The 24316-nt window shown below is 39.4% G+C and overlaps 1 protein-coding gene and 1 long non-coding RNA gene across 21 annotated transcripts in view; one reads left to right on the top strand and one right to left on the bottom strand.

Moving 5' to 3' along the window:
- Window positions 1-24316, bottom strand: part of LOC138738833 (uncharacterized) — a 193950-nt gene that overhangs the window by 22715 nt on the left and 146919 nt on the right. For 6 of the 11 annotated variants that reach the window (XR_011341804.1, XR_011341805.1, XR_011341806.1 and 3 more), the window contains 2 exons: window positions 6273-6340; window positions 833-2615 (listed from right to left, as the gene is read on the bottom strand). This is a non-coding gene — a long non-coding RNA (uncharacterized lncRNA). The remainder of the gene's footprint in view (window positions 1-832; window positions 2616-6272; window positions 6341-24316) is intronic. The other 5 variants (XR_011341799.1, XR_011341802.1, XR_011341801.1 and 2 more) reach the window with 4 other exon arrangements.
- LOC138738824 (actin remodeling regulator NHS-like) overlaps window positions 1-24316 on the top strand; it is a 443489-nt gene that overhangs the window by 288576 nt on the left and 130597 nt on the right. The gene's annotated exons all lie outside the window — the stretch shown is intronic.

Raw genomic sequence — 24316 nt, 5'->3', positions numbered from 1 at the left:
GGTTCACTAGGTTGATTCTGTAGATGAAGGGGTTGACCTCTGAGGAGAGATTGAGTTGGCTAAGACTATACTCCGTGGAATTTGGAAGAATGAAAGGGGATATCGTAGAAACATATAATTATGAAAGGAATAGAGATAGAACCAGTGAGTTTTTTACAACTAGTAGATAAGCTTCGTAGTTTCAAGATTTGGGTAATAGATTTAGGACAGAGATTAGGAAAAACTGCTTTTCCCAGAGACTAGTGAAATCTGTGGAATACTCTGCTCAAGGAACTTGTGAAACCTGCCTCATTATATACAGTATATAGGCATACCCCACTTTAAGAATACTCAAATTATGAAAATTCACTTTTACAAAGGAAGCCCTATTCACTTCAATGAGAGGATTTAAATGGATTTTGAATGGGTTTTCGCTTTTACAAAAATAGGCTTTAATAGCCATTATGGCTTACGAAAGGTTTCATAGGAATACTCTAGTTTGCTAAAGCTGGGTATACCTGTATTTAAGACACAGTTTAAGATTTATGCATAGTAGGGGAATTAAAGGTTACGAAGAAAAGGCAAGAAGGTGGAGCTGAGTCCGTGGCTACATCATCCATAATCTGATTGGTGGAGCAGATTCAACAGGCCAGATGGCCTACTCCTCTTCCTATCTCTTAGGTTCTTCAATTCTGTCAATTCTTTTGTCGTGAATCTCTTTTTAGATTCCGAGGTTTTAACTTCTCACACTTTTCCTCTTTTAACAGCTGCTTTTACAGTTCCATTGCTTAGCCCTTCAGCATGAGATCACCTCAATGACATCATTCTCATGAATCAAGATGAAGTTCATTACCTAGGGCCACTACTTTCTCTTTCACATCTCCTCCCATCTCAGAAAAACCTTGAAAAGTATGAACAAAATGAGGGCAAAATTTTTTTTCATACACCATTCATTTTTGTTTGCTTTACCACAACCAAAGGATCTGCAATAACCTTCACTGGAGTTGATCTTTTAATTTGCTCAATGTGGGTTTAGTCCTTTCTAATGGTACTGGCTGTTGAACAACTGAACCAATTCTCCCTTTTCAAATTGTGGAACTGCATCCATTTTAATTTGCATTATAGTGGTTTTCCTTTTCTTCAATGCACCACCATCACTTGTACTTTCTTTGCTTTTGGGAGATTCATTAATGGGAAAATGCTGCAAAGAACTATACAGTAGAGAGTTTGTAAAGAATCACAAGCGCTTCTGTCCAATATGGGGTTCCAAAGTTGACTGGCATTTGTGTAGGAAGCTTGAGTTATGTTGGCAACAAATGTTTTCATTTGCTCACTGTGCAAAGGAAACTCTGCTCTTCGTAGCAACAAACATATGCATCAGATTTTTGAATTTATGGAAGCTAGCACTTATCTACCGGTGTTCATAACTCAGGATGACATGTATATATGTTAGCTGTGATAAAATCTATTTGTTGCTCACATCTGTCTTTTTTCAGATTACCCTCAAGTTAAATAGATTGGAGATTTGATTATTTTTTCTTGATGGGCTAGTAAAATTTCCACAATCCAAAACATTTTGCCTCTTCTATATTTGTACTGCGTTGGATAAATAAATCTTTTGATACATTGTCATTCATTGTTATAATTTGCTATTAAAATTAATATGTTTCAACCATTTCAACCATTTTCTTTCCATTTCTTGGCCAAGCTTGGATTCAAATTGGCATTTATTGGTATCAAATTGGCATTTATTGTTTCACCAATCCAATGGTCATGCTTATCAAAAAGCCCCAAAGCTGGTTAGATTTTGTTAGAAACTTGAGGTTCTTGTAGTTGGCAGATTAAATTTCTTCCCTTTGAGATGGAAACATGTTTTACAAGGCATGTTGGAAATTCATCACTCAAGTGAAAAGGATTTGATTTATTGTTTCATCTGTCAGATGGAGCCGCTGTCGTCAATGACTTGCTTCTGTATGAAGAGCCTCTGAGTGCATTTCTAATGCTGGTTGAGACTATGATAGAACTAGAGTTGGCTTTAAAGTTCTCATGAAGGTCTGCATAATCTGTGAGATTATGGATCAAAGATCACAGAGTCAAGAACCAGTAATTAATTAGCAGAAAAAAATTTCAGGCCTGTAAATACTATGGTCATAAAGCAATATCAGGATTGGTATGTATGAGCGTATTACCAGACTCAGATCGGTTTGATTTTTTTTTCTGCAGGATCCAATCATTATTTCAAGATATATATGATAAACAGTAAAATGATGAGCACGTTTAAAGAATAAACATTAAATGAACACTGTGCCACAATGGGTAGCATAATTTTGTAACAATAGAAATTAATTTTCTCTCCTTATTAAAGTAAGTTTATCCTTGTCGATAATTTGTGCATGTTTGCAAAAAAGCTTGCATGCAGAATTTATTTGCCAGCTCTGAATCCCATCCACACTGCAACATTAGGTTCATTTATCATCTGCCATCAGGTGCCATCATTCAGTTGCATTTACACTGGATGTTTACCAGAAGAAAATGGAAGAGTAGAAGACAAAGTGGAACTTAACTTTCATTGCTACCAAAGAAAACAGTCAGTCCACCCTTGCATGGCTCTAAATGAGAATCATCCATTATAGAAGCTGGAAAAAAAAAGGGTTACTGAGTCACTGTGGGATGAAAACAAAGGAATAAAATCATAATGACCTAAATTACTACACATTATGCTTAAGATGCTACATAGCATCTGGCTAAAATCTCAGTGTCACATCTTATCAATACTGGACATTGGAGTTACATTGATCTCTTGCTCTACTGCCTGAGAGCAATCTCGATTAAATGCAGACCTTCCATCTACCCTGAGAGTTCTCATCAGTGATTCTCACTGGAGTTTATATACCTGCCGATGCCAATTAGAAACAGACACTTCTCGAGCTGAATGATGTGGTCAGTAAATGAGCGATGGTCAAGCCTGATGCACTACAAATCTTAGTCGGTCACTTTAATCAGGCCTTTGTCAAGAAAATCCTGCCCGGCTACTACCAGCATGTAACCTGCTGTAGCAGAGGTCCCAGCACACTCGATCACTACTACACCAAGATAAGGAAGGCCTACCGTTCTTTCCCAAGGCTGCATTTTGGCAAGTCAGATCACCTGGCTGCAGTCCTTCTGCCTTCATACAGTCGTAGCCTAAAAAGAGAGGCTCCGGAGATCAGGGCAGCAAGAAGGTGGTCACAGGAGGCTGAAGAATGGTTACAGAACTTTATCAAGTCATCGGATTGGGTGATGTTCAAGGATCTCAGCTGAGAATCTGAACAATTACTCCAGGCTTTATCAAAACAGCTGTGGATGAGTGTGTCCCCACCAAATTGTTCAGAGATTTCCTCAACCAGAAGCCCTGGATGAACAATGAAATCCAGAACCTGCTGAGAGCCAGATCACAGGCATTTACGTCAGTACAGAAAGAGCTATCTCCTGGGCAAAGTGGAGATTCTGGATGAAAATGGAAACAAGGGACACCCGACAGCTGTGGCAGGGCCTAAATACCATAACCTGCTACAAAACCAAATCCGGTGAAGTAGTAGACAGCAAAGTTTCTCTCCCAGAGGAACTCAATGCCTTCTGTGCCTGATTTGATGCTATCAACAGTGAAGAACCACTCTTCTGCACTCCCACATTCCCTGATAACCATACAACAATTACAGCATGGAAACAGGCCAATTTGGCCTTTACTAGTCCACACTGATCCCATCCTGTCCCTATCTGAGGATGACATGTGAGGCACCTTCAGGAGAGTGAATCCGAGGAATGCATCAGCCCAAATGGAGTACCTGGCTAAGTATTAAAAATCTGTGCCGACCAATTTACCAAAGTATTCACAGATATTTTTAATATCTCGCTTCAGCAGGGAGTGGTGCCCATCTGTTTCAAACAGGTGTCAATCATACCGGTGCCCAAGAAGAGTGTGATAACCTGCCTTAATGAGCATAGGCCAGAAGCACTTACATCAACAGTGATGAAATGTTTTGAAAGGCTGGTGTTGAAGTACATCAGCTCCTGTTTAATCATTGGGCATGGATACATTCCAGTTTGCCTATTGCAGCAACAGGTCTATGACAGATACCATCTCACTGGCTCTATGCAAAACCCTGGAACACCTGGACAGTAAAGATGCATTCATCAGGATGCTTTTTATCAATTACAGTTCAGCATTTAACATCATTATCCCCCTCAAAACTGATCAGCAAACCCCAAGATCTGAGACTCAACACCCACTGTGTAATTGGATTATGGATTTCCTCATCTTCAGACCACAATCAATAAGGATTGGTAAGAACATGTCCTGCACAATCTCCATCAGTACCGGAGCACCACAGAGCTCCAATCTTAGCTCCCTGCACTACTTACTCTATACCAACACCATCTATAAATTTGCCAACGATATCACGGTAGAGGGTTGTATAAAGAAAGGTGATGAGATTGAAAATTTGGCTGAATAGTGCACCAACAACAACCTTGCACTTAATGTCACCAAAATTAAGGTGCTGATTGTTGACTTCTAGAAAGGAAAGCCAGAGGTATTCAATGCAGTGATCATTGGTGGAGAGGGTGAGCAAATTTAAGTTCTTGGGAGTCACTATCTCAGAGGATCTTTCCTAGACCAAACACACCAATGGCATCATGTAGAAAGTACATCAATGTCTCTACTTCCTCAGGAGTTTACGGAGGGTTGGTATGACACCAGAAGTGCTGGCAAATATCTACAGATGTGTGGTAGAAAATGTGTTGACCAGCTGCATCATGTTCTGGAATAGGGACACCAATATCCTGAGTGTAAAGCCCTCCAAAAGGTAATGGACGCCGCCAAGGACATCACAGGCAAACCCTCCCCACTATCTCGAACATCTACAGGGAATGTTGCCGTTGGAGAGCAGCAGCAATCATCAAGGATCCACACCATCCAGCACACTCTCTATTCCTGTTGCTACAATCAGGAAAGAGGTATAGGTGCCACAAGGCTCATGCCACCAGGCTGAGGAACAGCTGCTACCCCTCCACCATCAGACTCCTCAACAACAAACTCAATCAGCAACTAATTTAAGGACTCTTTTGCACTTTATTGAATTTTTAAAATTCTTTCTGTATTGTATAGTCAGTTTGTTTACAGTCGTTATCTGTTTACAGTTCTTTATTTGTTTACATGTGTATGTTGAGTCTGATTTTTTGCACTTCCGATTAGTGATAATTCTGCCTAGCCCACAAGTAAAAGAATCTCAGGGTTGTACGTGATGTCATGCATATACTCGGACAATAATCTGAAATCTGTTTCTCTTTTCTATAATAACTTGATTTTAATTTCCAAAGATTTCAGTTGCAAATTGAAAATATGCCTCCATTTAATTGTCATGGTTCATGTGTGCTTCAGTTTGAAAGGGTTGATTTCAGCCAGTAGCCACTGCAATTGAAATTTACCTGGATCCCCTATGTGCTTGCTCATCTGTACTCATCACACCTTGAATTTTTTACCTTTGACAAAGCAACTTTCCCTACAGTACAAACAAGAAAATTCTACTTACAAATTTAATAATTTCCGGATGAGTTGTCAAACTGAGGCCCTTCTATTTGTTCAGGTTTGATTAATTAAAGTGTGAAGAGAAGCTAATGGTATAGAACTAGAAGAAAGAGGCAGTTGGACAGTAAAACGTGGGCTGAGGGCATGCAAAGGAGGAGGGAGAGATGGATAATGATAAAGTGGGAAGGGGTCCAATGGAAAACAAAAGTTGAGGCAAGGAAAGTACAACAAGAACAACGAATCTCCCAATCAGTGACAGCAAGGATGTTTTTTTCTCTCCAAATGATTGAGTCAGCTGTATATTTTTAATATTTAATAGATTAGCAAAGTCTTTACCTATCAGCTGCCTGTAAGCAGGAGGAAACCTATCTTACTTTAAGCAGGGTAAAAAAAAATTCAGATTTTCTCGTGGATACAATTTTCATAAGGAAATATTTAAAATTGGTACATAATGCGACTAATTTGCTTTTGCTCAGGAAAGAGGTTTGAAAAAGAACCTGGACTTCTTAGATACAAATTGCCTGCCTTGAGAACTGCAGATATCCTGTAGCAAATTGTAAATATGATTTTCTCCAGTGGGGTCTTCAGGGTTCTATGATGTATGCAAGATTTGTAGATTAATAAAATCCATTGCTGTGCCAAAAGAAACATTATAAGCAGAACATTTTCAAACAAACTAAAAGATGAAGACTTAAAATTTGGAGCAGCTCTGCTTCAGACTACTCACGTCATAATGGGCTTCTTGCCCAACTGCACACACCCTAATGGGCTTCCATTCCAAACGTTAATTTGACTCTGCATGAAAGAAATCATGAACTGGGTGGATACTTGAATCACTTTTACTTCATTGAAATCAAAGCAATTACTTAACTTGAACAAAGATTCACTAGTTTTTAGTTATTAGATTATAGATTCTACTAAAATTCTTCAAAAACTCTCTATTTTTGCAGCAGGAGTGACTGTGAGTGATTACAGCTGTTGTCAGTATTACAAGAGATGAATTTTTTCAGGCTGTTTTATTTTATGAAAGTCCTAATGGCACAAACAACCAGGTAGCGGCTGTTCCCAGCTAAGTTTTCCGGGATTGTTACAATGCACAATTTTGTCTCATAAATTCTGTGTTTGATGACCACAGAACTTGTATGTATTTCTAATAAATTACATCTAGTGACATACCACTCCTTTACATCTGGTGAGCGATGGAATTAAATTGTCAATTGAACTTAGAACAAAGAAATGAAATTATTGTGTAAGTCCACCAAAACTTATTAAATCCAGAAGATTAAAGCACAGTTTGTATCCTTGGAAGTATGCCGACCTTTTGAAAGCTATATCATGGAATAATATTGTTTGTTTTCTGATTCACGTTAACTCTGTAGGCACAATGAGATGGCAATTGTTCGTTTATTTATCATTTTCTTCTCGCCTTCTCGACAACTATATTCAGAGCTGTCAAATAAGATTTCAAAGATGCTGAGATACACATTTTGGAGTCCTGATGCTGAGATGTATTTGTATAAGTATTGTGGGATTGATGTTGTGGCAGAGATATTTGCATACTGGAACAGATGAGTTGAATTACAGTTGCATTGATACTGTAGATATTGAAGTATTGATGCAGAGTTCTGCAACATTAATATGGTGCAGATATGAAGGTACAAATCCATAGGTTTTGAGGTATAGTTGCAATACAGACGTGACATTAATATATATATGTTTTGTAGTAAGGGTGCACATTTACTGGGGTGCATCGGCTGCATTGGATATCCACAGATGCAGGGCTAGTTAGCACTCAGAAATGGGAGGGTAATCACCATGTAATCACTGTGATTTCAAATTAATCACATTTTGTTTATGTAAAAGTATATAATTACATTGATGGAAAATATTCAAAGAAAAAGAAATGTGAGGGTAGTGACCGACAGACAGATCTTTGTTATTCTGAGGAGAAATATATGTAATAACCCTGATTATCTGGAATGGGTTTGTATCTGTAATTCCTGCTGATCTGAATCATGTTGACCTGAATACATTTCAATATCCCTACTGGTCTAAGCAGAGGTATGTTTCAGATCCATGTTAGTTGAACTAGAAAAATGTATTAGATCTCTGCTAGTCTGAATCAGGGTACATATGATAGCCCAGCTTGTTTGAGTATGAAAATGTCTCTTTCCAGTTGGTTGCTGGAAAGAGATGGGAGTTGTATCAGGCTGTTGCAGATTTGAGTGGTTTAATATATCACATTTCTGCAGGCCATCATAAAAGTATGTGTCAACTCTCTGCTGTTAAGTTTGGAAGGACTGCAGATCGCTGGTTATCTTGTGCCCTACAATTTAATTTTTTTTAAAGTTTACAAATTCAAATTAAAGAGATTGAATTTCTTCGGAACCCGGTCCTTTGCATTTCATTAAGGTAATTAGATCTGATTTTTATGGCAAAGTTTGATGATTTAAAGGTTAATTTTATATTGAGTCCACTGCAGACTACAAGCTTACAGCACTGGGGTTAGACACAGTTCTCCTAAACATGACAACGCATAATTCAACTTTCTTTTTCTTGAGGAGAACCACCACCAGCTTTGGCTTGCTGGATTTTTTCTGTCAACTTTAAATCAAAATAATTAATTACACTTTGTCCTGGTTATTAAATATTCCACATTGCTCACAGCATGGAACCTTTCTGGCATTTGCTCTGAAGAAATTATCTGGCTGGATTGTTACTGAGTGAAGTAACAACATGGCTACAGTGATGAGCATTTTATTTAAATAATGTGCAACTTAAACTGAATTCACTAGGATTCTTTTACTTCTTGTATGTTTATTGTGGATTCAGGCGAGCTTTAATCAATAATGACAGCTACACATTAGACATTAACCTGGTTGACTTTGAAACTGTTTGAAGTTCAGTAAAAGGCCCATTGATGGAAAGTTTGGGGAGTGTGGATAAATTAGGTTTCCCAATCATTAGGAAATTCAAGATTAATTCAGGCACTGTTATAAGACTTGTAAACTTTAAGACACTATGAATTGTTTTCTTTCTAAGAGACTTGAATGTGAAGTAAGGATGTTGACAGTCCATGATCGTTAAATCAGGTAATGAAAAGTGGCTTCATTTTCTAATCAGCGTCAGAAGGCAGCATACCATGAAAGTGATGTATCTCAGAAGTAGGAATGATTGTAACATTCAAAAGACACTTAGCTAGGAACATGGATGGGAAAGGCTTTAAGGGATGTGAGCGGAACCCAGACAAATAGGATTAGCTTGGTCAGTATAGATAAGTAGGGTTAGGGCCAGATTTATGCTATGTGTTTGCATGAGCAAAGTATATGGAACCATATAATGAACTCATAGGGATAAGCCCAACAAGAGTTGGTAACTTTTGGAAAAGTGCAATGATATGGGACTTTACTAGGCCCTGCAGATCCAGGTCCAGATTATTTTCTTTTCTGCTACTAGCTTTACTGTTAGATTTATTTTTGAGGTGTTGAATTCTCTACTTACATTCCATGAGATTATGGACTGCTCATGAGGCGATGATCTCCATAGAAACCGGTGCTATGGATCATGGACTGACCTTTTGGACTGTGGACTGTCATTATAAAGGATGGATTTCTACTAACAACTGTGTAACATTGTGGTACAGCTCAGTGCTGACTTGCCAAGGTCGAGCTGTGCAGAGAGAGAAGGGAAGGAGACATTGAGTAAAGAGAGAGAGAAATGTATTGATTGCTTGGAATTTTTGAGAACGGGGAAGAACCCAGCTGTGAAGCAAAGAGCTTGACTTGGAACAGCTAAGAAGGATACACAGAGTCACCACATGCTCTGTGTTTGGCTGATCCCCTTCTCAGTGGAAAGACTAAATTTGAGTGTGACTAAAAAGGTCACTGTGAATCTCTCTTGTCATAGAGGTTTTGGAGAGCTGCATGAAATGCACATACCTCATAAGTGAGGTGATTAAAAACCACTCTTTGAGACCAAGGGGAAGTCATCCGAGGAACCCTGCAAAGTATTCATAAGTTTAGTGCAACACAACATCATTTTCCTCTCTCCATCGTTCAATTCAACATCATTTGTTATCAGTTAAAGAAGTGAACTTGAACATTGAACTTTGAGATTAAATTCTGTGGACTGTGCTTTTGGACTGACCTACTTGAGTGACTGACCTGGGGTTTTGGGGATTTTTTCTTTTTTGAATATTGGGCACAGACTGTGTAATGGCCTGGGTTTTGCACATATACACTCTTTATAAATATCGCATCGGATGTCCCCCAAAGTTCCTCAACATGATTATCCAACTGCACGAAAACCAACAAGGTCGGGTCAGATACAGCAATGAGCTCTCTGAACCCTTCTCCATTAACAATGGCGTGAAGCAAGGCTGTGTTCTCGCACCAACCCTCTTTTCAATCTTCTTCAGCATGATGCTGAACCAAGCCATGAAAGACCCCAACAATGAAGACGCTGTTTACATCCGGTACCGCACGGATGGCAGTCTCTTCAATCTGAGGCGCCTGCAAGCTCTCACCAAGACACAAGAGAAACTTGTCCGTGAACTACTCTTTGCAGATGATGCCGCTTTAGTTGCCCATACAGAGCCAGCTCTTCAGCGCTTGACGTCCTGCTTTGCGGAAACTGCCAAAATGTTTGGCCTGGAAGTCAGCCTGAAGAAAACTGAGGTCCTCCATCAGCCAGCTCCCCTCCATGACTACCAGCCCCCCCACATCTCCATCGGGCACACAAAACTCAAAACGGTCAACCAGTTTACCTATCTCGGCTGCACCATTTCATCAGATGCAAGGATCGACAATGAGATAGACAACAGACTCGCCAAGGCAAATAGCGCCTTTGGAAGACTACACAAAAGAGTCTGGAAAAACAACCAACTGAAAAACCTCACAAAGATAAGCGTATACAGAGCCGTTGTCATACCCACACTCCTGTTCGGCTCCGAATCATGGGACCTCTACCGGCACCACCTACGGCTCCTAGAACGCTTCCACCAGCGTTGTCTCCGCTCCATCCTCAACATCCATTGGAGCGCTTACACCCCTAACGTCGAAGTACTCGAGATGGCAGAGGTCAACAGCATCGAGTCCACGCTGCTGAAGATCCAGCTGCGCTGGATGGGTCACGTCTCCAGAATGGAGGACCATCGCCTTCCCAAGATCGTGTTATATGGCGAGCTCTCCACTGGCCACCGTGACAAAGATGCACCAAAGAAAAGGTACAAGGACTGCCTAAAGAAATCTCTTGGTGCCTGCCACATTGACCACCGCCAGTGGGCTGATAACGCCTCAAACCGTGCATCTTGGCGCCTCACAGTTTGGCGGGCAGCAACCTCCTTTGAAGAAGACCGCAGAGCCCACCTCACTGACAAAAGGCAAAGGAGGAAAAACCCAACACCCAACCCCAACCAACCAATTTTCCCTTGCAACCGCTGCAATCGTGTCTGCCTGTCCCGCATCGGACTTGTCAGCCACAAACGAGCCTGCAGCTGACATGGACTTTTTACCCCCTCCATAAATCTTCGTCCGCGAAGCCAAGCCAAAGAAGAAAGAAGAAATATATATCTGTATATTTGCTCTAGATACTTATAATGAGGTTAATTGTGTTAAGGTATTCTTTTGTTAATAGTCATTAATAAATATAGAGTTAAAATTTAACCTTCTTGAATTGTATCTTATGTTGTTGCTGGTTTGAGACGTAACAGTGGGTAATTTTCCCTTGATGACCTTTGATTTGTGAACCATGGAACGTGTCACACTTCGGTCCTGTCATTCTGGAGCATGAGTTTCTCAGTGAGAATAGCAGACATGGGCTGTCACTGTTGGGTGGTTGCAAAGTCATTGCAACAGAGATGCTTATAAGGTTTTTTTTCTAACTCAAGCCACCTTAGACCAATTGTGGCATACTCTCTTAGCAACATAATTAAGCTGACCTGGCATAGGCCTGTGATTCCACAGAGATCTAGACTTCATAGGAAGCAAATGCCAGATGAATAGAAAATGAGATTCTCTTGCACACTTCCAAGTAATGTTGATTCATTCTATATCCAGTTTATTACTCCACTCAGTTCTTGGAGTCCTATGGGTGTTGTGATGCAAGTGAGAATCGGAATAAAAAAATGATTTCCGGTTCCAGGCAATAAAATCCTGGCTGATTCTTCCAGTGCAGAGAGCTTCACTGACAGAAACTCTGTCTTTGTAATGAGATGGATATGTAAGATCCCACAGGACTATTTTGTAAAAGAGCAGGGTAATTGGCCTGACCAATATTTTTGCTCAGCTAACACCTTAAAATTGATTCTCAACTCTTATTGCATTGTTGTTTAAAGGACCTTCAATTGTGCAAATTAAATTTCTAAATTACACTATGATTGCATTTCAAAAGGTAATTCATGAACAAACAATTTGGGATGACCTGAGATTGCGAAAAATGCAGCATAAATACAGGTTCTGTCTCCCTTTCAAGTCTTTATTTTCTATTGACTGTATAATGTAATCTCACTTTATCCTGTGTAAGTCAACTGCCATCTGCACTATTTGTCTGCTTATTTGTCTACTTCACCTTCAATTAATTGGTAATATAATATCTCCTGGCCTTCATTGATGATAATTTATTAACAGAAGAGAATATTGATACCAAATTGTTGGTCTAAATCAGACTCAGTACACTGAGTCTGCAGGGTCATTGTGGAGCAGTTGGGTATATGGAAGGACAGATGATGCAGGCCAACAGCTGGTTTACTTTAGGTACATGCAGGTGGACTTCAAAGGGATGATTTTAAAAGGTATATTGGTACGAATGAATACCATGATGCTGGTTCTCCCCGCAGCAAAGTAGCCTCTGTCTTTCTCAACCAATCCTTTTTGCCTATTCAAAATGTAGTATTTTTTTAATGTATTATAGCCACAGTGGCTTTTAGGGAAATGAATGCAGCACTTGTTAAGTTTCTCAATATTACTTTTTTTCCAAACAGTACTGCATAAAGATTGCTGCAAATACTTGAAGTGATGTCTAAGGCTCAAATACACTGCATTACAGAATATTAATTCGTTTTTACGTGAAAGCAGTTAAGCTTTGAACATTTGAACTGTATCATGTGCAGGCCTTAAAACACACTTGTTTCCTGTCTTTGAACAAATGCAGAAATGGATATTTTGGGCACATGTTCTTGGTGATGAACAATGAACATTTAGGTCATTAATTTTGATGTTTTGTATCATCGTATATAAATCCAGAAATGTTGTTGTCCAGTGGATGCTTCTTGAACGGAAGAAGGCACCCTTGGGCCTTTAATGGTATGTCTATAGAATTGCATCAAAAAGTATAACAATGTTTAGAATATCTTGAACTTATTCAAGCTGCCAGGGAAACTGGCCTCAAGCCCAAGTTTTATGTAAATTAATTACCACATTAAAGGTGCTATGTAAATATGTACTATTCCCATTGCTGCATTTGTTCCTATTTCCTCTCATTTGTTTGACATAAATAAAACACCAGAATAATATTTAATTTTAAGAATGCCACTCGTGCTTGAATAGTGAGCTTATCTGTCTCCAAAGCTGGTAACATCTGGCAATATCAATATTCACTGTCAAATACTTATTGAATAGCATAATCCAGAGAGGGCAATAATTGGTCTCCCTCTGTATGCAAAGGGGACATAGTGATCATAAATGTTGCTCCAAGTTTCTGAAAGTTAGACAATAGTCTAACATTAGCTAGGGGAAGTCAGATATTAAAATCTTAGAGTAGCTTCATTTAAAACATGGTAAATGCATGACCAGGATACTTGGTACAGAAAATTCTGTACAAGTTTGTTTCATCTCTCAAATAGGAAAAAAAACATTAAACTGAGTCACACTAATCCAATTATGTTGAGCACACACTGATACCTCTGGTGCCAGTTTGCACACACCTGTCATGAAGCAAAAGTATGTGTTTCATTTAAAACCATAAAATGCTGAAATACTCAACTAGTCATGCAGCATCCCTGGAGACAGAAGAAAAAAATATAATTTCAGGTCAATTGTCTTTGAGAAACCCTATTTCTCCCTCCTTTAATGTGGTTGATATGACCTGTTGAATATTTTCAACATTTTCCATTTATTTTTAAATCTCAGATTAGAATCATGGAGTAATTCAGCACAGAACCGACTCTTCTGCCATAGTCATGCCTGTTGACATTCTGAACTGGTCCCATTTTCCTGCATTTAGTCCATATCCTCGGAGTCCCTCTGATTCATATAATTGGTCCAAATGCCTTTTGAACGTTGCAATTTTCCCCACTTTTATAGTTTCCTCCAGCTGGTTTTTTTCAGATATGGACTACCCTCTAATGAAAAAGTTGACCCTTGGGTCCCTTTTAAGTCTCTCCTCTCTCGTCTTAAATCCATGGCCATAATTCTAGAATCATCTACCTTGGGGAAAAGACCATAAATGTTCACTTTATCAATGACTCTCATGATTTTATAAACCACCATAAGGTCATGTCAGCCTCCTATATTCTATAGAATAGGGACCCTGCCGAGCCAACTTCTCACTTTAACCCAAGTCCTCCAATCCCAGAACACCCTAGTGATTCTTCTCAGCATCACTTCCAAATTATTGAAATACTTCCTAAAAGTGAGCAACCAGAATTGCACATAATATTCCAGGTGTGGCTCAACAATGCCTCTACAGATGGATCATGACATCCCAATGTTTGTGTTCAATACCTCGCCCAAGGATACAAAGTATGCCAAACGTCTTCTTCAGCACACTCTCCACTTGAGACGCCACTTTAATGAAACTATGCCTCTAGGGTTCTCTGTTCACTCTCCAGTGCCCTGCCATTTACTGTGTGCCCTAGCCTGGTTTCACTTACCAAAGTGCAGCACCTCACACCTGTCAGAGTTAAATCCCATTTGTCACTCGTTGGTCCACCTTCCCAACTGATTTTGATCCTATTATAAACTTGTATATCTTTTCTCATGGTCTACTATAGCTTCAATGTTGGTGTCATCTGCAAATTTACTCATCATGTCAATTATATTGCCTTCAAAATCATTAATAAAGATGACAAAGAACAGTGGGGTATTGTGTAATTGGATCCTGGATTTCCTCTCCTCCAGACCACAGTCAGTGATGATTGATAAGAACATCTCCTCCACAATCTCCATCAGTGCTGGAGCACCACAGGATTGCATTCTTAGCCCCCTGCTCTTCTTGCTTTATACCTATGACTATGTGGCTCAGTACAACATCTACAAATTTGCTGTCAATACCACTGTAATGGTTGTATAAAAGGGGAAGATGAGTCAGCATACAGAAGGGAGGTTAAAAACTTGGCTAAATGGTGTCACCAAAACTTTAGGAGGGGAAAACCAGAGGTGTATGATCCAGTGATGACTGGAGGAATCAAAGGGTGAGAGGGTGAACAAATTTAAATTCTCAGGTGTCACTATTTCAGAGGACCTTTCCTGGACCCAACACATGAACGTCATCATGAAGAAAGCACATCAACGCCTCCACTTCCTTGGGAATTTGCAGAGGTTTGACATGACATCAAAAACTTTGGCAAATTTCTACAGAGGTGTGGAAACTGTGCTGACTGTCTGCATCATGGCCTGGTATGGGGGTACCTATAACTGAGCAGAAAGCCCTGCAGAAAGTAGTGGACACAGCCCAGTACTTAACAAGAAAAGCTCTCCCCACTATCGAGAAGATCTATACAGAATGCTGCTGTTGGAGAGCATCAGCAATTGTCAAGAATCCACATCGCCCAGGACATGCTCTGTTCTCATCACTGTCATCAGAAAAGAGGTATAGGGCCACAAGACTCGTACCACCAGGTTCAGGATGAGTTGAAACTTTTCCTCAGCAACAAACCCATTGAAAGACTCATTTAAGGACTCTCACATTGCACATTATTTATTATTGAATATTTTTTTCCACAGTCTGTTTGCTCTTCTTTCTTTGGTTCCACTTCTCTCTTTTGTACATGTATCTTTTCTTGAGTACAGTTTTTTTGCACTACCAATCAGTAGAAATTCTGGCTTGCCCATAGGAAAAAGAATCTCAGGGTTGTATGTGATGTTATTGAGGTTCTCTGACAATAAATCTGAACTTTGAATATATTGATTTAGGAAGCTTTCTTGAATACACATAACAAATTTCACCAAATCCAAGCCCTTTGCACTGTGGGTGGCCCAGTCAGTATCAGGGAAGATAAAATCTCCCAGCAATACTATCCTATTATTCTTGAACATATGTACAATCTTTTTCCATATCTGACCCTCCAATTCTCATTGATTATTGAAGGGGGGGTGGGCCATAATACAGTCCCATCAAAGTGAGTATACACTTCATATTTATGTTCTATCCATAGAGGCTCCATTAATGATAGAATATCCTCTCCAATCACTGCTATGGTTCCACTCATCAAAAAGGAACCTCTTTCTCCTCTCTTCCTTGCACTTCAATATGCATGTAGCATCTGTACCCTGTATCACTGAGCTGTCAGTATCCATTTCTCTCAGTTATGTTTCTGTTATGGGTATAATCACCATATTTCCTGAGCCAATCCATGCCCTGATTTCATCTGCCTTAATTGCTGTGAATAAATCCTATCTAAACCACCAGTCTTTCCTTTGTCTTTGCCATGCTCTTCTGTCTGTTTTGGCTGCAGTTTTATCAGTTGCCAACTTCTTATTTGTCTCATCTCTACTCGGAGTCCCGACCCATCCCTCCAACCCCCACCCCTGCAAATCTAGTTTAAACCCTCCTGAGTAGCACCAGCAAATCTCCTTACCATATTGATCTTCCCTCCAGGAAAGGGGAAACATATCCTTCTGAAGGTCACTTCTGCCCCAGAAGAATCACACCAATCAAAAACCTGAATGCAGATCAGGTGCACCAAATCCTCAGCTATACATTCACCTGGCCCATCTTTCTATTCCTAATATTACTAGCATGTGGCACTGAGAATAATCCAGAAATCACTACCCGGCGGTCATGCTTTTTATTCTCTTTCCTTGCTCCCGATATTTCATCTGCAGGATTTCATCCCTTTTCCTACCTATGTGCACAAAGACCTCTAGCTGCTCACCCACCCCCCTCGAGAATATGTTAATGATGCACAGAACCATCCTTGACCTAGTATTTGGGAGCCAACTTACAACCTGGCTGTGTAGCCACAGGACCTTCTGCTTGTCTTCCTACCCATGGAAGCACCTAATCCTATTGCTCTGACTCCATCCTCCTTGCCTGAGCCTCAGAGCTATATGTGGTCCACTGATCTGGCTGCTGCTGCTCCCCAACAGAATACTGTTACTGAGAGTTATCAGCATCTCTAGTCTTCCTTTTTTTTGGATGTTTGTATATGTACCATATATAAATTTTCTAGTGCCATGCCACAAGATGACGTCAAAAGGATGGGCAGTGCTATTCACACAGTATTCCTCTTGAATGTGTGCCATGCAGTGGCATAGAGAGTATCAAGTGAAATATTCCCTAAGTAAGAAGGAATAATGCAAGGTATCTTGTACTTCCAAAATAAATGAGTGGAAACAAGTCATCCTTGCCCAGGGAGAGGCATGTAGTTTTCATTCTTTGATTAAGAGACTCTCAACTTTAGTCAAAGAGCCCTTTTCCCCCTGTCTTCCATGTTTTGCTGTTAGCTAATAAAACAATTCTGACCTTTCGAAAAATGTTCTGATCTCTCAATGATTGTTCTGTTCAGAATTTAGTCATAATACTGCCATGAAAACTTACCTTCAACTTTTGAAAACCATCCTGAAGGATCGGCAGATCTGTATGGCTGAAAATAGTTCTGCCAGTGTCACTTTTTAAAAAATGCCTTTCATGTTATGCCATAATATTTAAACAACTGCTTGCCTCTGATAGATCTGCTTAATATTTAACTGTATTTCTAAAAACCATGCATCATAAGGAATATTTGGCTTGCAGCCCTAAAAATTGTTTATAATTTGAAACCAGTTTGAAGGGAGAGGAACATATTGCATGCACTTGGTGAACTAGAAGCATTCATAATTGTAATATTACCAATAAACTAGGTATTCCTGTGTTATCAGAAAAATTGTAGAGCAGGAGACTCTGCTATGGTGATGAATTCCATTTTGTGCAGTACCCTGTAGCTAACTCCCAGTAAAGAGTTATACAGAACATGTCTCTAAATTGTTTGTTTAATTCCACCATTGAGTTCTCACATTCTAATCATTTCTTTGTCCTTTCCATCCCTCCTAAGGAAGTAATATCACACAGGGCTACAATTCCATTGTTGGCGAGATCCATCTGTAACAATTCCTGGGTTATCATTACTTTAATGCATGTAGTAACAAAAAAGTTCACTTCCTTTTCAATTATTAATTTAGAATTAATACCTTCCAGGTTTTACTTCAAAGTGTGATTATGGAATTATACTTTTTCATTTTATGGTTCATCTAAAACAAGAACCGGCTGTCTTTTTTCTCTTTTAGGTTAAGATCAATTTTCTTTCTTTCAGGCCATTCTAATATCCAAGGCATTTGATCTTTAAATGGCATGACAAAGAGTCGGTCAGGGCTTTGCAGGCTGCATAACTATCTTTAAACATATATCTAATGTGATGGATTGTTATATTTTATATTGTATATAGATATGTTTTAAAGGAGATAAATTATGGCAGGTTTTTTACTGTAGGTCACAAACAAACACTTCACAACACAGATTTCATTTAAAATGCAGAGCTCTGCTCAAGTCAGACAGTCCAAGCTCCGAGTGCCTTTACAAAAACTTTGAAGAATGCCTATAGAGACTTCACAAGTAGAGGTTAATGGAGTAATGGATTATTGTTTTGGAAAACAACAGATGAACGGACTCAGAAGATTGGATCCGGTGCTGCAGTCTGTCTGAATGCAGTTTGCTGTTCTAAGAGGGCCGTGTGTGTGTGTGTGTGTGTGTGTGTGTGTGTGTGTGTGTGTGTGTGTGTGTGTGTGTGTGTGTGTGTGTGTGTGTGTTTGTGTGTGTGTGTGAGAGAGAGAGAATTCCATTCTACAGTCAGCAGCAGCAGCTGGGACTGGAACATGACAAGCTGGCAAGCTTGTGGAAAACCCCCATTTTGAAGATGGGTTGTGAGTTCAGCCTGGTCAAAGCCCTTGTGGTCCATACAAGAGGAGAGGACTGGCTGCCTAATATTTCACTTGAAATAAGAGAAACAAAAAGGAACTCTGTGGGGACATGAAAGAAAGAAGTTATCATCTGGTAAACCCTGATGGGGCAAGTTTCTTTGGCAAGACACTGAAGTGGCTGATTGGAAGGAATCAGTTTGTATCCAATGAGCAACAAATCTCTCTCTGAAAACCAATAAGAACCTTCCTGAGCAGTAACCATTTACCTTTCAAGCACCAAAGCCTGGTGAAGATTCATAAATGTTAAATTCTGTGCGCAGTTTAAGAATTACCTGATACCAGTGAACTTAAAGGGTTGTGATATGAGATTGGACTCTGAATCAAAGAATTTTTCTGAACTTATATTACATATACATGCACTTAGAATTAGAAGGGGGTGGGTTAAATTAGGTTAAGTTAATTGTAATAAGTTAAAGTTTGATCCTGTTTTTATGTTTCAAGAAAATTAAAAGTTACTTTTGTTTAAGTAACCATTTGTCTTTGTGAATTTCTATTGCTGCTTGGTTTTGGGGACCTCTGGGCCAGTAACATTAAAAAGAAATGGCTAATAAAACTGTATTGGCATGTTTTAATAAAATACAAGTATGATTAACTACTTGTTTAACCAACGAACTAGTTAACAGAAACAGTTAGCTAAGAGATTATTTTCAATAAGTATAATTATAAATTACTACATTATTTTAGGCAACTCACCTTTTGTGCACACACTAATTTCCTTTGTGCGATGGTCGCAAACCATGTGTGCGCACACAGCTTAGAGGGAACAGTGCTGATGCTTGCTTCTGCTCTCCAACGGCAGTGTTCCCTCTATATGTTCTCATTAGTGGGGAGGGTTTTGCCTGTGATGTCCTGGCCTGTGTCCACTACCTTTTGGAGGCCTTTACATTCACTTATCTGTTTACAGTTTTTTTTATTTGTTTACATGTAATCACCATGTACAGTTTTTTTTTGCACTACTAATAAGTGGTAATTCTGCCTCATCCACAGAAGTAAGAATCTTAGGGTTTTTTGTGATGTCATGTATTATTGCTGACAATAATTCTGACATCTGAAATATGAATCTGTTTACTCTTTGCTATTTTTCCTTTGTTCATTTTAATGCATCTTTCTTTCTCCTTGTTTGTTGCCCATTCTGATTTCCTCTCTTGTATAGAGATAGCTTTCAAGATTACAGAGAATGATTTAAAGAGTACATAAAATGTGCAAATTATTTTTTTAAATAATTTTGTTCCTTGTGTCATTCAGAAAAATATGCATCTTTAGCTAGCCTGGCCTTTATTTGACTTAACACACACATTAAAGAACTGTTTTCTGAATTGATTAACCATGATGTTTGGGCAATTTGGGATATCTGCTACAAAGGAATACAAGATATACATGTATCCATGATGTTCCAAATATTTGTTATAGGGGAAAAAAAATCCATTTGTATAGTTCTTTCCAGTCTCAGGATGTGTACAAAGCACCCAAAATCCACATAGTAAAACTCTGAAAATACCAATGTGATAATGACAAAACAATTTGTTTTAATGGAATTGGTTTGGAGTAAATGTTGGCCAATTGTACAATCAACAGTATTTTCAAATATTTACCGGATTCTTTGATTCTACAACAATATCAAGATACCAGATCCTTTTCAAAATAGAGTCCTAGTGAAACCAGGATAGAAATAGTTTTTGTTGGGTCTGAGCTGCCTTTGAGCCAAGTTTGAACATGTTTCAGACCAGAGTTCAAAGGAGAAATGGCTGGTATATGCGTGCTGCATCAACATATGGACCTATAAACTGCTGTCGAACTGTGATCCAAAATCTTTGTGGTCATCTATACTAATCATGATTTGTTATGGCCTTAAATAATTGGAACATGACAATTTGGACTTCTATGTCAGACTCTCAACTTGGGTTCACAACCCCTTGGGATTTAGAAGCTTCTTTTATATTGCTGAAGCAATCAACTCCAGAAAACTCAACCTCATAATCATGGAAAATTCTCGATGTAGAAGAGGACTAGTTGGCCTATCTTATTGATTGAGAAAATTCTATCAAGCCTGATGCCACCAAAATTGGGTCTGTTACCATGCAGGTTGTAGCTCTCCAAGTAAACAATCAAGTACCTCAGATCATGATGTTGGTTTCTGGGCAAGAAAGTACTTTGATCTCTGTGCTGAATGATGATGATGACTGAGTGAGATGCTCCCATTTTCTAGGATGGATCCACCTCCCTTGGTTAGTAAGTACCATTATCAAGATTTCAGATTCCTTTATTGTCGTAGAAACAAAATACACAAAATTTGATTTCCTTTGTTTGCCCTGCCAATAATCCAGCACTACGAGAAAGAGAAGCAAAGTAGTCTCTTCCGAGATGTTGAGTGTCCTTGGAAACTGCCACCTCCTCCGATGCCATTGTCTCCCATAAAATCTATAGCCGCTTAGCCTCTTGTCATTTTCCAAAGCTGAACCTGAGCTCAAGGTATCGCTCACCCTTGCCCATTGGTTCTAAACCTTGATGCAATTAAGTAAGTGTCAGTGCCTGATGGGCTTCAGGAGCCTTGCTCACTATCGGAACCAATGCATATCCCAGAGACGATACTAGGTTCCCAGAAGCTGGCCACCAGCAACATGAGGCCTGGTGTGAGTTGTTTGGCCACCAATCCACATGCTGGTCTGCTCCTGTGATTCAATAACCTGTAGGATCCTCTCCCAGGATTCCCTTTCCTGGTGGGGGGGAGTAGGGGTGCTCTCAATTCTGGCATCCCCCTTGTGTTCTGGGCTGTTGAGCATGGGTACTGCATTCTTGGAGATGGACATCCATGGGTTTGTATAAAAACAAAATGATGAGAGCCCAGTTCTACAGTTCAAACCTGTTCTGGACAAGACAGACTAAGGGTAGGATCCCATGGAGGAGTGCTGATATTCATGGCATCTTGAGCTCATGAAAATTAATATATACCGACTTTAAAAATGTTTGCTTTGCCCTGACATCATTGTTTTCACTGAACCAGCTCTGAGTATTTTTCTCAGATAATTCACCGGCACTGAGCTCATTACTGCTGTTGTCTGACATTGCCAGTCCTTTGACATTTATTGATCTGGTAAGAGCAGCATTAAATGTGCATCCTAAATCTCTGCTTAGATTGGAGTTCGTATAATTAAGAAAAAAAATGTTATTGCATCTGTGCTTGAAGATAATTTGAACTGATTTTCAAATTTTATTTTGCAAATATCTGTAATTTAATACAGCATTATTTAAGACAAACATGTTGCCCACATATGGAGTGACAATTTTGTTTTGCTTTTGCTCTGCCAAAGCTACAACCTCCTCTACTGAACACTATTCCAGAGAAGTATTGATCAGAAATATATAGATCAAGCCTTGGTCCCGAGCTAATGGAATATCATTTATTCCAAAGGCCTTCAGAAGGTACTTATCCACTGCTGTTGGTCACAAAAAAGTGGAATCACATGAGGTCCATGTCTGCTGCTTTACTCTAAAGAGGTCAGTTCATTGAAAAGAAGAGTGACCTTGATTATCATTAAAAATAATCACTTTGACTTCTTTGATTTAAAAAATATACACATTTTCAGATGGAATGGTTGTTGATAACACAGTAACCATCTACCCATCCTCCCAGAGGGCAGTGCAGCCTATCTCACAGATGGGGGCTTTGCTCTATTGTTGCAGATCATAAAGGCTGAGGAAATCCTACTCTAAGATCCTGGTGTGGCCAACACTGGGTTTTATGGCTTTTATCTACTGACCTATAACTTTGCAAGCTGAAGTGAGTCAACCCTCAGATAAATGTGGATTTAATTCAACCCTATGCCATCTCAAAACAGTGGTTGAAAATAAGTTATGCAGTGACTTTAATGGATGATGGACAAGGTTGTATTACAAGCTGTAGATATGCCACTGGACATTTCAATCTCCCAGAGTGGTGCACCTCATCCATGGGAGCACAATCTCCATGAAAAATGGATTGTGACACAAATGTTCAACATCTACATAAATATGAAAGCTTGATCAGAAACACAAGTTATGATGAGAGTAATTACATTTTACTTACAATAGAGAATTGTCTATTAATTCCATCTGTCTATTCCAATAGTTATGTTCCACACATACTTCTCCTAACTTTTCTGGCAGGTTTTTCTATTGTTTTACATCTGCACATCTCAACATCCATGTTAGCAACAACCTTTTTGCCCAACAAAGCAATCTTTTATCTTTATATTGACTTCAATGTCTATTGTTATTCCCAGCATCAGTAGCTAAGAAAATGAACATTTCACTAGGTTGAGAAGTAATGCAACGAAGTTTCTTCAATGCTTAGTAGGAGTCTGTTGGGGTGCTGAATTGTACTGACCTTGAAGAACCATATTTGAAATGGTCAAAGAGCAGAGAAAATAACATCTCCAGTTGATCTCAGTATCTGATGCTAACTAAAAGTGCAAAAAATGTACATGTTTTAAATCTGAAACAAAAGCAGAAATGCGATAAATATTTAGCAAGTCTGGCAGCATCCTATAAAGCAGTCTTAAAACTGTAGAAGCTGCAACTCTGAAATAAAAAAAAATGTGGAAAAAGATTTAAAATTTATTGACAGAGTACGTACATAACATCACAAACAAACCTGAGGTTCTTTTTCCTGCGGGTGATGCAGAATTACCGCTTATTGGTAGTGCAAAAAAAAACATACTCAGCATATGCATGTAAACAAAATGTGCAATACAGAGAGAATTTAAAAAATCAATAAGGTGCCACAAGTAAACGTCCTTAATTGAGTCCCTGATTGAGTGTTGTTGAGGAGTCTGATTGTGGAGGGTAGCAGCTGTTCCTGATCTTGGTGGTGTGAGTCTTGTGGCACCTATATCTCTTTTCTGATGGCAACAGTGAGAATAGAGTGTGTGCTGAGTGGTGTGGATCTTTGATGATTGCTGCTGTTCTCTGACAGCAGCATTCCTCATAGATGTTCTTGATAGTGGGGAAGGTTTTGCCTGTGATGTCCTGGGCTCTGTCCATGACCTTTTGGAGGGCTTTATGCTCAGGGATATTGGTGTCGCCATACACATCGCTATACAGCCAATCAGCACACTTTTCATGACACCTCTGTAGAAAGTTGCCAGGTGTCATACCAAATTTCTGCAAATTCCTGAGGAAGTAGAGCTGCTGACAAGCTTTCTTCACAGTGTGTTGGGACCAGGAAAGATCCTCCGAGACAGTGACTCCCAAGAACTTAAATTTGCTCACCCTCTCCACCTCTGATCCCCCAATGATCAATGGATCATTCACTTCTGGATTTCCCTTTCTGAAGTCAACAATCAGCTCCTTGGTTTTGTTGGCATTGAATGCAAGGTTATTGTTGGTGCACATTTAGCCAAGCTTTTAATCTCCCTTCTGTATGTTGACTCTTTGCCCCTTTTTACACAATCCACTATAAAAAAACTTGTAGATGGTGTTGCAGTTGTATCAAGCCACACAGTCATGGGTGTAAAGTGATTAGAGCAGAGGGCTAAGAACATAGCCCTGTGGTGCTCTGGTACTGATGGAGATTGTGGAGGATATGTTCTCATCAATCCTCACTGATTGTGGTCTGGAGGTG

Source organism: Narcine bancroftii, chromosome 7 (genome assembly GCF_036971445.1).
Source record: "Narcine bancroftii isolate sNarBan1 chromosome 7, sNarBan1.hap1, whole genome shotgun sequence".
Lineage (NCBI taxonomy): Eukaryota > Metazoa > Chordata > Chondrichthyes > Torpediniformes > Narcinidae > Narcine > Narcine bancroftii.
The sequence above is the reverse complement of the archived record's forward strand: the minus strand, read 5'-3'. Positions and strand labels throughout refer to the sequence as shown.